Source organism: Pituophis catenifer, unplaced genomic scaffold (genome assembly GCF_029215685.1).
Source record: "Pituophis catenifer annectens isolate HBS135680 unplaced genomic scaffold, rPitCat1.0.hap2 SCAF_7, whole genome shotgun sequence".
In the NCBI taxonomy this organism is placed as follows: domain Eukaryota; kingdom Metazoa; phylum Chordata; class Lepidosauria; order Squamata; family Colubridae; genus Pituophis; species Pituophis catenifer.
The window spans coordinates 5,737,936-5,752,786 of NW_027256887.1; the positions used below are offsets into that span (position 1 = coordinate 5,737,936).

Genomic DNA, 14,851 nt, shown 5'->3' on the forward strand with positions numbered 1-14,851 from the left:
TGGTCTATGGCAACCCAAGAGCAGGCCAGGGATGCTTTGCAAGTTGACACCAGATGGAAATTCATGCCCATCATTTGGTCCAACCACCTGCTCACCATTGGGTACGCAAGAACATCTTTGGCAGACCTCACCGTTATCAACCTCACCCAACCCGCCAACAAGAAGGTGCTATGGAGATAAAATGAGGGGAGACCTTCCGCATAAGTTGGTTGAAGTTTTCGGAGAAGAAGCTGGACAGAAATGTAATGAATAAATAAACAAGGAACAATAATTAAAATAATTTGTACACCGCCTAGAGACCCACTCTGAGAGGGACTGGAGGTTAGGAAATATGAAATATAAATAAATAAATAATGAATGAATGAAGGCACATATACGTGTCCCAGGATAAAATAAATAAATAATAACGATTAAAGATTTAAATCAATAAATAATGCCAATAAAGAAGAATATTTGTAGCTCAGGGTTGACATGAGAGGTCCTTGGTGCTCTCTGAGCTTGCTTGCTTTCTTGCAGATGTTTCATGACCCAAAACTATTTATTTATTTATTTATTTATTTATTTATTTATTTATTTATTTATTTGTTTGTTTGTTTGTTTGTTTGTTTGTTTGTTTCCATTTCTATACCGCCCTTCTCCAAATAGGACTCAGGGCGGTGAACAGCCAAAGTAAAAAACAGAACATACAAAATTTAAAAACAGTTTAAAATAATTAAATATTTTGGCCGTAAATTAAAACAACCCAATTTAAAATCAATTTAAAATTTAACTCAAGCCAGCCCAGCTAGTTGAAATAAATAGGTTTTCAGGGCCCGACGAAAAATCCAGAGGTCTGTTATTGTACGTATCTCTGGGGGGAGGTTGTTCCAGAGGGTGGGCGCCGCCACAGAGAAGGCTCTCCCCCTGGGGGTCGCCAGCCGACATTGTCTGGCGGACGGCACCCTGAGGAGGCCCACTCTGTGTGAGCGTACTGGCCGGTGGGAGGCTATTGGTGGCAGAAGGCGGTCTCGTAAGTACCCCGGCCCTAAGCCATGGAGCGCTTTAAAGGTGGTCACCAACACCTTGAAGCGCACCCTGAAGACCACCGGGAGCCAGTGCAGCTCGCGCAGGAGAAGTGTCACATGGGAGCGCCTCGTCGCCCCCATAATCCCCCGCACGGCCACGTTCTGGACCAGCTGGAGCCTCCGGGTGCACCCCAGGGGGAGCCCCATGTAGAGAGCGTTGCAGTAGTCCAGGCGGGAAGTGACGAGTGCCTGAGTGACTGTGCGTAGGGAGTCCCGATCTAGAAAGGGGCGCAACTGGCGTATCAGGCGAACCTAATAAAAAGCCCCCCTGGCCACGGCCGTCAAATGATCTTCTAAAGACAGCCGTGCGTCCAGGAGGACGCCCAAGTTACGAGCCCTCTCCGTGGGGGCGAGTGATTCGCCCCCAATAGCCAGCGATGGCGTCAGCTGGCTATATCGGGACGCCGGAAGCCACAGCCACTCGGTCTTGGAGGGGTTGAGTCGGAGCCTGTTTCTCCCCATCCAGGCCCGCACGGCCTCCAGGCACTGGGACATCATTTCAAGGGCATCTAGGGAACATCATCTATCAGTGCTGACGTTGTTACCTCGTTTGGATAATGAAATGTCTACAAGAAAATGAGCAAGCTCAGAGAACACCGAAGAGCCCTTCAAATCAATAATGTTTCAGGATTAAGGAACGTTTCCTGATTTTTAACTTTTAACTTTTCCCTTTTCTTTCAGGGTCCTGGCTTCTTTTACTACAATGCCCGAAGGAAGAGTTTTTAGGAGAAGAGCAAACAGAGCCTGGTGGTGGAGTCAAGAGAGGAACCAGCCTAGAATCATTACATTGCCACAAATGTTTTAAATCAGAGGTGGGATTCAGCCGGTTTGCACCGGTTTGAGCAAACCGGTAGCAGCAATTGTGGCGGTAGCGGCAATTGTGGGTGGGCCCGCCCCCACCCACCTGCCCCGGCTACAAGTCATGCTATTTAGGCACGTTTTCAAGGCCGGGCGCATGCGTGGATGGCGCACAAGCGAGCAAAGCACATGCGTGGAAGGTCGGGCGCATGCGCAGGCAGCACACGTGTGTGGCGAACTGATGGTAAAGGTAAGTGAAACCCACCCCTGGTTTAAATCCAGCCTCTCTTGAATTCCATGGATTCCTATCTAGAATCAATTTAGTGCTGAGCGTTAGTTGACTAGATTCTTATGTATAAGACATCAGCAATAAATCTTCTGAACTGGAACTTAATGTGTGACCCTGATTCTTCACCCCTGACAGGATGGTTCTTGTTGCTGTTGTTATTCAGAGAACCTTCCCTACTACAGCTTAAATACAAAGAAGGGGAGGGAGAGAAGGGGAAACGAAGAAGAAAAAAACAGGGCACTGATTATTAATTACCCCAAAGACATGTTTGAAAAAACAGCTTCACTGCCACTCTAAGCAACCACAGGCAGTTGGACTGCTTAAACATCTACAGTTCCAATACTGCATCCAAAACCTTTGTAAACAAGAAACGACAAAGGTACACAAAAAGGAACTGCAGAGGTAGCTTGATTTGTGAAAACAGGTTCAAACCAGGGGTGAAATTCAGCAGGTTCTGACAGGTTCTGGAGAACTGGTAGCGGAAATTTTGAGTAGTTTGGAGAACCGGCAAATACCACCTCTGGCTGGCCCCAGAGTGGGGTGGGAATGGAGATTTTGCAGTATCCTTCCCCCAGGAGTGGGGTGGGAATGGAGATTTTGCAATATCCTTCCCCTGGAGTGGGGTGGGAATGGAGATTTTGCAGTATCCTTTCCCTGCCATGCCCACTAAGCCACACTCACCAAGCCACACCACGCCCATCAAGCCACATCCACAGAACTGGTAATAAAAAAAATTTGAATTTCACCACTGGTTCAAAGGTAGCACCTGAATTGAGAATTTCAATCTGGCAAAGCTGTGAATGTATAAATAATCGCACACCAATTGTGGGCAAAATCTGCCCAGTTCTCCTTCTAATGTTGATTTTTTTAAGTGGAGCAATTAGAATCAGGCCTAAAGGTGGAAGATGCAATATTAACATTAGCCTTTGTCTTATTTTTTTTTATATATATATAACTTGAATCTTACTCTACGTCAGGGGTGTCAAACTCAAGGCCCACGGGCCAGATTCAGCCCGTGGGGGTGCTTAGAACTGGCTCATGGGGCCGCCCTGGAAATAGCAAAGGACTGGCCACAGTACCTCTGCCAGCTCCGTTTTCACTGGCAGAAGGTTGCAGGAGGCCAACCCAGCCAAAAACAGAGCTCGGGAGCCCATTTTCCCTGGCAGAGGGTTGCAGGAGGCCGTCCCAGCCAAAAACGGAGCTTGGGAGCCCGTTTTCACTGGCAGAGGGTTGCAGGAGGCCATCCCAGCCGAAAATGGAGCTTGGGAGCCCATTTTCGCTGGCACAGGGTTGCAGGAGGCCATCCCAGCCGAAAACGGAGCTTGGGAGCCCATTTTCGCTGGCACAGGGTTGCAGGAGGCCGTCCCAGCCAAAAACAGAGCTCGGGAGCCCATTTTCCCTGGCAGAGGGTTGCAGGAGGCCGTCCCAGCCAAAAACAGAGCTCGGGAGCCCATTTTCCCTGGCAGAGGGTTGCAGGAGGCCGTCCCAGCCAAAAACAGAGCTCGGGAGCCCATTTTTCCTGGCAGAGGGTTGCAGGAGGCCGTCCCATCCGAAAACGGAGCTCGGGAGCCCATTTTCCCTGGCAGAGGGTTGCAGGAGGCCATCCCAGCCAAAAACGGAGCTTGGGAGCCCGTTTTCACTGGCAGAAGGTTGCAGGAGGCCATCCCAGCCGAAAACGGAGCTTGGGAGCCCATTTTCACTGGCACAGGGTTGCAGGAGGCCGTCCCAGCCAAAAACAGAGCTCGGGAGCCCATTTTCCCTGGCAGAGGATTGCAGGAGGCTGTCCCAGCCGAAAATGGAGCTTGGGAGCCCGTTTTTGCTGGCAGAGGGTTGCAGGAGGCCATCCCAACCGAAAACGGAGCTTGGGACCCTGTTTTCGCTGGCAGAGCACGTGGGACACCACGGAGCCCCCCGACACGAGTGACATCAAGCTGGCCATGCCCCCCCTGGCCCCCCAAGGTCAAACACAATCCTGATACAGCCCTCAATGAGTTTGACACCCCTGCTCTACGTTGTACTCTTTTCTTCTCCTGCAAAGCTTTCAAATATCCATCACAGTAACTGGATACGATGCCGAACACCTACAATTTCTTGAGAAGGAAACAAATTGCATACACAAATTGGAAACCCAGCCAAGGTTTCTGAAGGCAGCATCTCCATTTCAAGCAAGTTTTTTTTTTTTTACCATTCCCTTCAGGGGGTGGGAAAAAAACAACCCCCATTTCTCTGCAGAGATGGAGCTGCAAAGTTTTTTTTAATAGTTACATTCTGTTCTAACCCAAGGCATATTTGGAACTTAAATCACATCTCTGAAGATATATGAAAGAATTATTTTTTCAATGAATGGAAATCTCCCAGGATGACTTCCTGCCCACTGGAGAACTCAAGTGAGGGAAGCTTAACAGTTCTAGTACATTATGGTGCTTTTGCCATTTTCACTGTCAACTTACTGGTATCTATTTTGCAATTGTATAAGAGAGGCTTTCCTTCCTTCCTTCCTTCCTTCCTTCCTTCCTTCCTTCCTTCCTTCCTTCCTTCCTTCCTTCCTCCAAGATACACACAGTTCAAGAATTGTCAAGTCCCGTCCGTATTAAATTCAAGGCAGATAACGTTGTTTCAAAGATACAATGTGACTCGCTAGTAGTTAGTTTTGTCCGTCACAGAGTCTGAATGGCCACCTCACCCCCTTTTATCCCCTGTGGGGTATGGTCCAGTGACTCAGCTTAATCTCTGGCACGCCTCCTTTTCTGCTGCATGCGCTTGTCTCTCCAACGCTGGCGTGGATCAAGCCAAGACTTATCTCCATCACTGTCCGACTGCGAGGAGATACCTGGCTCCTGGCCAATCTCTTCTCCTTCAGGAGACACCTCAGGCATTGCCAGAGAGGAGGGTCCTGGAGAGGGAGGCCTGGCCAACTCCTCTCCTTCATGTTCGGAGCCTTCTCCCTCCGATAAGTCGGCCTCGGGGGTCGGAGTCACAACAGATGGAAGGCCAAAGGAGAAGGGGGACAGCAGAGGATGAGATGGTTAGATAGGGTCATCGGCACGATGAACATGAATTTGGGCAAATTTCAGGAGACAATGGGGGACAGGGGCATAGTGAAATCCAATTTTTTTTACTACCGGTTCTGTGGGTGTGGCTTGGTGGGCGTGGTATGGTGTGGCTTGGTGGGTGTGGCTTGGTGGACATGGCAGGGAAGGATACTGCAAAATCCCCATTCCCTCGCCACTCTGGGGCCAGCCAGAGGTGGTATTTGCCGGTTCTCCGAACTGCTCAAAATTTCCGCTACCAGTTCTCCAGAACCTGTCAGAACCTGCTGGATTTCACCCCTGGACAGGGGGGCCTGGTATGCTGTGGTCTATGGGGTCACAAAGAGTCAGACACAGAGATGCCATTCACACAATTTACCTACTGGTTCGCCCAGCACTGAAAATATGAGCGTGCTGCGCTCGGCCACTTCTGCGCATGCCCCCGGCCTTCCGCGCATATGCTTTGCTTGTCCATATGCCTTCTGCTCATGTGCCTGGCCTCAAAAATGTGCTTAAATAGGACAGCATAGAGCCGGGATGGGCCGACTCACCCGCGATTTCAGCTACCGGTTCATTTGAACCGGTCTGAACCAGCTGAATACCACCTCTAAGTCGGACACGACTTAGTCACTAAACAACAGCAACTTCTCAACGTCCTTGAAGAATGAAGGTTGTCTTGGTGCTAATCAATTAGAATGGTTCTATTTTTGTTTGAAAGGAATTTAAAGTCCTTCCAGGGGTCAACATCTACAAGATATGAGTTTAAAGCGTCATACTCAAATTTCCTCCCTTGTAATTGGACTCTTCTTGCTCTCTTGCAGATTTTGACATTCTGCTACCCCATGTGGACTCACCTGCCTGGAGGACTTTCTGAATTTCGGTTGCCTAATTTAATTTCTGATCCTCAGCCTTGACTGGTGGCCAATCAGACATCTGTCCCTTGCCCAATTCCAAGCAAGCTTTCCCCAACATCGAGTCCTTCTTCAGACATGCTCCATCCTACCAAATAGCTGCTGGAATATAATCCGATGATTAGAGACTTTGTTCCCAGCACTATAAATCTCTTTTTAAAAATTGGCCGGCTCATTTCTCTCGCTGTTGCATGATTTATTTTCGAGCAGCTTGGCAGCAGTTGTCTTTTAAAAGTGGCAATAAAGACCCGCAGTGCTTTTTTGGAGGGTTGCCATTCAAGTCAGGCAGGGGTGGGCATTTATGGCCCCTTTACGATCTGTGGATTTCAACTCCCACAATACTTGAACCAGCCAGGTTAAATAGGAGCCAGCCGTGTGCTGCAGCTGCCAAAAAAGCCAACCCAGTCCTAAACTGCATTAACAGAAGGATAGAAACAAGATCACGTGAAGTGTTAATACCATTTTACAATGCCTTGGTAAGACCCCACTGGGAATACGGCATCCAGTTTTGGTCGCCACGATGTAAAAAAGATGTTGAGACTCTAGAAAAGAGTCCAGAGAAGAGCAACAAAGAGGATTGGAGGCTAAAACATACAAGGAACGGTTGCAGGAATTAGATATGTCTGGTCAAATGATAAGAAGGACCAGGCCTGACATGATAGCAATCTTCCAAAATCTAAGGGGCTGCCATAAAGAAGGAGGGGTCAACCTATTCTCCAAAGCACCTGAAGGCAGAACAAGAAGCAAAGTGATCTGTCCCCATCCACACACACACACAAACACAGCCAGCCGAGGGTTAAGGAAACACTTTGGCACACACCCAGGTCTTTATCTCCAACTTGGCAGCGATTTACACACCGTCTGCCAAGTGCATTTATTTCCACAAAACAGAAAGATAAGATACTTAGCGTACAAAAGTCCAATCAGAATAATATTCCTCTCAGCAGTTTCCGGACGAGGCTTTAGTGACTATCCAAGGTTTATTTTTGTTTGTCACAGGGATCGCTGGCCACCACCCTCTATTATATAGTCTCTGGGGTGTGGTCCAGTGACTCAGTTCTAATCCCTAGCACGCCTCCTGAGCTGCTGCAATCGTTTATCACGCCTTCGGAGGCGTGCGTCCAGGAATGATGTCTCTCCCTCGCTCTCATCTGAGCGTCTCATCTGTCTCCCTGCTAATCTCCTCTCCCTCGGCCGGCACCTGAGACAGTGCCAGAGGGGAGGGGCCTGGCTGACTCCTCTTCCTCATGCTCGGAGCTTTCTTCCTCCGATGGGACAGGCTCAGAGGGCGGGGCCACAACACAAAGGATAGAAACTAATCAAGGAGAGAAGCAACCTAGAACTAACAAGATATTTCCTGACAGTGAGAGCAATGGACCAGTGGAACAACTTGCCTTCAGAAGTTGTGACTGCTCCATCATTGGAGGCTTTTAAGAAGGGACTGGACAACCATTTGTCTGAAACGGTATAGGGCCACGATGGCGAACCTGTAGCACGCAGAGCCATATCTGTGGGCGTGCAAGCAGTGCCCTAGCTCAGCTCCAGCGCGCATGCGCACGTCGGCCAGCTGATTTTCGGGCCTTCTGGGCCTACCAGAAGTCAGGAAACAAGCCGTTTCCAGTCTCCGGGGGTGGGGGGGGGGGAAGGCCATTTTCACCCTCCCCAGGCTCCTAGAAAGCCTCTCAAGCTTGGGGAGGGCGAAAAACGGGCCTTCCGGTCCCACTAGAAGTCGGGAAACGGGCCATTTCTGGTCTCCGGAGGGCCTCCGGGGAGGCTGGGGAAGGCCGTTTTCACCCTCCCCAGGCTCCTAGAAAGCCTCTATAGCCTGGGGAGAGTGAAAAACGGGCCTTCTGGTCCACCAGAAGTTGGGAAATGGCCAATTTTTGGCCTCCGGAGGGCCTCCAGGGGGTGGGGAAAGCTGCTTTTGCCCTCCCCAGTCCCCAAGAAAGCCTCTGGAGCTGGGGGAGGGTGAAAAACGGGCCTACCAGGTCCACCGTGCCATTGTGTGCCAAAAGCGGGTGGAATGTGAGGGGGGGTTGCGCTCACATGCGTGGGGGGTGGGGCGCATTGAATTATGGGTGTGGCCATGCATGCGCGTGGCCCCTGGCGCAACCCCCGTTTTTGGCATGTGACGGCAAAAAGGTTAGCCATGACTGGTATAGGGCTTTCTGCTTGAGTATGGGGTTCGGCTAGAAGACCTCCAAGGTTCCCTTTCAACTCTATTATTCCGTTAGGTCATAAAGGGACTAGAAAGTACTCCACCCCTGAAATAAGGGGTACTCTACGGCTCCTGCTATGGACTTGATGACTGACAATATATTTCTTTTTCTTGTACAAACCCACATTTTCCTCTATGTTAAGTAACATGTTGTTGGTTAATGCACACAGACAAAAAAAGCTGTTATTATCCACTGGAAGAGCTGAATCCTGATTTCATAGCACCAGAGCTAATTGTAATGATTAGCCCTGCAACAGCCAAAATCAAAATCTAATCCCAAATGTGTTCATATTTTTTGACCATCTTATTGTGGGAATAGCAATAGCTCTTCGACTTATATACCGCTTCGTAGTGCTTTTACAGCCCTCTCTAAGCGGTTTACAGAGCCAGCCTATTGCCCCCAACAATCTGGGTCCTCGTTTTACCCACCTCGGAAGGATGGAAGGCTGAGTCAACCTTGAGCCGGTGAGATTTGAACTGCCAAACTGCAGCTAGCAGTCAGCTGAAGTAGCCTGCAGTACTGCACTCTAACCACTGCGCCACCTTGGCTCTTTCCCGATGCCTCAATGACTGGTAGGTATGGTTGCGCTTAAGCTCTGTGCAATTGTTAAATTGTTGAGCTGGTTCATAAAATCCTGAGAAAAACCAGTGTAATCAATGGTGCTTAGTTTGGTTGTAGGCGTAAAAGCAAATTTTCCTGGCCTATTCATACCAATGGCCTCATATAAAGGTGGCGCAGTGGTTAGAATGCAGTATTGCAGTCTAATTCTGCCCACTGCCAGCAGTTCGATTCTCACCGGCTCAAGGTTGACTCAGACTTCCATCCTTTCGAGGTGGGTAAAATGAGGACCCAGACTCTTGGGGGCAATAGGCTGACTCTGTAAACTGCTTAGAGAGGGCTGTAAAGCATTGTGAAGCGGTATATAAGTCTTAAGTGCTGTTGCTATTGCTAAAGGACTGGGAGAAATGTAATTTCACCCTGAAATACTGGCTGCAAAATCCTGCGTAATTCCATTTTTCATCTTTGAAATGGCACACATCCAAAAACAGCTCTTATGTAATTCCCAGGAGGTATTGATGGAATTTCAGGTATCGTTGGGACATAACCTGATTTAAAACTCCCCACTAAAATGTTCCGAAATAGAGGTAGCAGGCAGTCACTTTAAACCGCATACTTTTCTAATCCATTCCACGGATTACCAATTTCTTAACCTGGTCTGATAAAATGGGATGCTTCTGCAGAGAAGCATTGGTTTACGTTGCGTTAATTGATTTCCACCCCCCTCCCCCAACCTGCAATTTTGGTAAGCGGTGGGATTGTTTATATTTTAATTGATTTTTTTTTTGCCGTTTCTTTTTAGTGATGGAAACCTTGGGGTTTTTTTGGAAAAAAAATTAGATTGCTTTGCCTTTTTCATTTAATAGTGCGAAGATTTCTCATTACTGTTGCCGTTGACATTCGGATGCTTAATTGTCTTTCAAAAGGTTGTTAGGCACCTTGCTAAGTGATGCGCTATGCGTAAGTCTTATTTTATTGACATTAACTGTAAAGTTTGACAAGCACTGATGCTGCCACCCTGCAGAAGGAGGCAGCTGTAGCGTTGGATGCACAGTTTGAAAAAAGATAAATCTACTGTCAGGGTGGCAATTAATCCCATTCTGCTTTTGGGTAATTGCACCTTGATTAGAGAACGAATTGTGGCCTTTTCTTGCAAGTATACCTTAAGAAAATAAACCGAGATATATTCTAATAAACACATTTTATTAGAAAGAAGTAAAAACATCTTACTAATCTAATTAGTTACATCTTGGAAGCTTTCCCGCCGGACCTCTCTTGGCCGGAGAACAAAGAAAGATAGAAGAAAGTGAAAGAATGTGGACATGCGCAGTTAGCTTAGAGATAAGAACTTGGCAAGCTACGGTAAGTCTGAAAGTTCAAAAATAAGAGCTCATCTGGTAAATACAAAAACGCAGTGACATCTACCAAGGCTCACTGGGTATCCCTGACTCCTCTAGGAAAATTTAATAATAACTACCCACATATATTCAGAGCTGGTATTGACTTACTTTCCCTACCGATTCACAAATGTGTGTGCACACACGCGTCCACACGCCCCATCCACACATGTGCTCAGCCTTCTGTGCATACGCTTTGCTGGCGCACGCGCCTTCCTATTCTGCCCCAGCTACGGACCCCAAAGAATGCAACACACACAAAGACTGTACAAACCTTAGTTTACTAAATTAAATCAGTCTTTTTCAAACAAAGGCTGTTAATTAACTTTCTTAACAGCCTACAAGAATCCAAAGAATAAATAATCGTAATCTTACTAGGATTGGCAGAAAGCCCAGAAGCAATTTGCAGGAAGCTGATAAGAGAACTAAGATCAGGACGCGAAGGAGAGTGAACAAAGCTGTTCCCTGCAAATTGCTTCAGTCGGCGTTCCTCCTTAAATAGGCTAAGGGAGTGGCCAATTAGCCCCAAGCCTTACTCTCGAGGAGACCTCCTCCTGAGGAGCCACTCCTGCCTTTTGGCAGCTCTGCGCGCCCATGCATCGAGAAGAGGCTCTTCCTCTTCTTCCTCTTCACCCATGGAAGCTTCTGGAGGTTCTGAAGGCCCTGGCTGAATCCCCGCCTCTGCCACCACATCTTCTCCAACCTCCTCATTGTCCAACTTGAGTGCCAGCTGCACAGGCTGCTGGTGCAGCACCACACCAGCCTCCTCGCTGTCAGAATCAGCTACTAGCTGCACAGGCCGCTGACGGGCCACAACACTTCCGTGCATACGCCCAGCCTTAAAAACATGCCTAAATAGGATGGCACAGAGCCGGGGCGGGTGTGAGGGCCCACCCATGATTTCTGCTACCAGTTCGGGAGAACCGGTTTAAACCTGCTGAATACCGCCTCTACATATATTGCTTGTTTCATCCAGGTCTCGTATAAAACCCCGTTGGAAGAAATATCCATCTGGTTCAGTTCCAAGCCGGGAAAAAGGCACTGGAGACAAAATGGAGGCTGGTGGCTGATTGGAAAGAGGGTTCATTTATTGATGAAGGAGGACCACCAAGCATGTGTGATTTTGGGCAGCTGAGTACATGGAGCGGGGGGTATTTATACCTTCTCTTGGGCTTTGCACTTGAGCTTCCTGTTCCTGTGCAAGAACATATATTCTATTGGCCATTGTCAGACTCCCAGGGGTCATGTACAAATCCTAGAAATTTGCCTGAGATAGGTTTGGTTTACTCCAGCAGCAATAAAAGAACGTTTGTTTTCGCAAAATTTCCAATCCAGGTAGACTTTCCTCTTGATTTTCATCATTTCGTCTTCTTTGTCTCCTGTTAGAACTATTAAGGTTTTGCGCAGACTTCAGGAAAGACGGACGTTCCACAAGATATCTAGAGTTTTGCAATTCGAGCAGGCAAGTCAAGACATCTAAAGCAGTGATATTTTCAGGGCATGGATTCCTGAATTCCTATTACATATTGGTAATGAGATCAAAAAAGATCCAGAGGGCAGAAGAAGCTGCGGCGATGAGTTATTTTAACTTCTCCAAGCTGCAACTCGTTTCTCACTTTTTCTTCAAAAGGATCACAACAGAGTTTGAAAGATTCTCATCGTTATGAGTCATCAACTGTTCATTTGCCTTCTTCTTCTTTTTTTTTTTTTTAAAAAGGAAGAAAATAGGCCTTCAGTCTAGCAGAGACAAATCATTTCCTTAACACATTTCATCCATCCAATTTCGGCTGCTCGTTTCATTTAATAAACAACAGCTTGTGCATTTGAGATTGTGGTTTATCTTTCTGAACTTTGAAAGAAGAGCATTTTTTCCAAGGCTCTCCTTAGTGTTACATGCAATCGCCTACAGCAGCGGTCACCAACTGGTGGTCCGTGAACCACTGGTGGTCCGCGAGAATATGTTGGTGGTCTGCAGAAAAATTATTTGCATTTTTTATATTGCACTAAATCAGGGGTCCTCAAACTACGGCCCCTGGGCCGGATACGTGCAATGAACGTTTGTGTTGCTGCAGAGAGTCTCCCCCTTCGGGGTCTTTTTGTGTGGGTCGGAGGGGGGGCAGAAATTCCGACTCGGGGTCTGCTTCAGCCTCCTGGTGTGGGGCTTTGGGCGAAGGCTGGAGGGAAGTGCCACTGGTGGCGAAGAGCTGGAGGGCCTCGTTCCAGTGGGACTGCATCATGGCCTGGAACTGGCTGACCATCTCAGGCCGCTGAGCCTCCAGGTGCTGGTACCTGGCCTTGCACTCCCGCAGGTCTTCCCTCTGCTTGGAAAGCCTATGCTCCTAGTCCTCAGTGAGGTGCTTCTGCTGAGCCTCCTTCTCGGTCAGATCCAATTTGAAGTGAGCCAGCTGTTTTGCCAACTCTTTCTCATGGTGGCTGCTTAGCTCCAACGACTGCTTCCTGTTGGGGTCCTAAGGAGCCTGGGAGGGCAGGCGAGGAGTGGCTGGGAGGGGCGAGTAGAGATCGTCGAGGCGCCCCTCGATGTGAATGACATCAAGTTGGCCACACCCACCCAACCACATGACCTCCTAGCCACGCCCACCCAGCTCGTCATTAGGCAGGGATTTAAAATTATGAATTTAGTGGTCCCTGAGGTCCGAAAGGTTGGGGACCCCTGGCTTACAGACTCTCTCATCCTGAATACCTTTCAAGGAAAAGTGAAGATCTTCAATTCAATCCAAAGTTGATCCTTCCCATGAAGCCTTGGTAGTACAGTGGTCTAAAGCACCCTGTTATTAAGACCAGCTGCCTGCAATTACTGCAGGTTCGAATCTCGCCAAGGCTCAAGGTTGACTCAACCTTCCATCCTTTCTAAGGTAGGTAAAATGAGGACCCGGATTGTGGGGGCAATAAGCTGACTTTGTATAAATATACAAAAGGATGAAGGCTATTGCTTAGCGCATTGTAAGCCGCCCTGAGTCTCCGGAGAAGGGCGGCATATAAATCAAATTAAAAAAAAAAGAGATGGTAGCTACAGGGACCTCTTAAACCGCTATGTCACATCGAAGAGGACCTGAACAGTTCCAGAGAAAACAAGATAACCCTCCGTGAGCATAAATTCTCTTTATTTGTATTTTTTTTTTTGGCAGTGGGTAGAAGTACCTTGTTTAATTGAAGGAACATGAAGATCTGGAACGATTGTTAATTCCACCCCCCCCAACTTGGTCTTGTTGGAAGAAAGACCCATCTGGTTCAATTCCAAGATGAGAGAAAGATGCTGGAAATAAAATGGAGGCTGGAGGCTGATTGGAAAGAAAGATTCTGTTTATTGATGGACAGAACTACCAGGGTTTGTGGTTCTGGGGAAGCTGATCCATTCGTTTGATGAGTACATGGATTTTTATAAGTTTCAGAGATGTTTGTGCAATGTCTGAAATGCCCTTATTGTGCAATGTAGTGAGCTCTGTGTCTTCTGCTAAATGATAGTGGGTTAATCCTATTATGCCATGAAGGGCCGTGCCTTGTTCTTCTTAATCCCATCCATCCTGGAACTGAAGGTCTTTTGTTTTGTAGATAAACTGGCCCAGTCTTTCTTAATGGGCACAAAATATCTGCCGGGTGTGTGTGTGTGTGTGGCTATTAAGAAAGACTGAGTCTGCTTTCTGTCTTTAAGAGTATGTTTCTCCATTTCTCCCTTTGGGGAAATATGATATTCTGGAGTTTTTAATATTTCCCAAAATATTTCATTCTTCTGGGGTGGGGGTGGGGGCTTCCCACAGTCACCCTGGAACTCAACTAAATTTTTAAGAGCAGCATTTCCGGGTCTGATGAACTTGGATGCCGAAGTTTGCCCAACTGTATTTAACCCCTAGTTAAGATTTTCCAGCCTTTGCAGGAAGGGTTAAATTGATTATTTTATTCCAAGAGGAATATATATATATATTCATTGGATATCACTTCTGGATTTTGTGTTTGTGATAAAAAAATATATGAAACTTTGACTTTGGTTTTGTCGATCAGAAAGATTTGTCGTTATAGAAATGGCTAGTTATGAATTAATGTGTAAAAGCAAAAAGTTGAGGTTGGAATGTTTTTATCTCATACTGTGCTAGGAAGAGTTGGAAGTCAGTGCCTCTTTCTTTTTTTTCTTTCTTTTTTTCCTTCCTTCCTTCCTTCTTTCTTTCTTTCTTTCCTTCTTTCTTTCCTTCTCTGTCTTTCCTTCGTTCCTTCTTTCTCTCTCTCTCTTTCTTTCCTTCCTTCCTTCCTTCTGTCTTTCCTTCCTTCCTTCCTTCTCTCTCTGTTCTTTCTTCCTTCCTTCCTTCCCTCTCTCTGTCTTTCCTTCCTTCCTTCTCTGTCTTTCCTTCCTTCCTTCTCTCTCTGTCTTTCCTTCCTTCCTTCCTTCCTTCCTTCCTTCCTTCCTTCTCTGTCTTTCCTTCTTTCCTTCCTTGCTTCCTTCCTTCTCTCTCTGTCTTTCTTTCCTTCCTTTCTTCCTTCTCTCTCTGTCTTTCTTTTCTTCCTTCCTTCCCTCTCTCTCTTCCCTTCCTTTCTTTTCTCTCTGTCTTTCCTTCCTTCCTTCCTTCCTTCCTTCC

General features: G+C 47.3%; 1 protein-coding gene across 1 annotated transcript in view; it reads right to left on the reverse strand.

Moving 5' to 3' along the window:
- LHFPL3 (LHFPL tetraspan subfamily member 3) overlaps positions 1-14,851 on the reverse strand; it is a 215,394-nt gene that overhangs the window by 37,134 nt on the left and 163,409 nt on the right. The window lies entirely within an intron of this gene.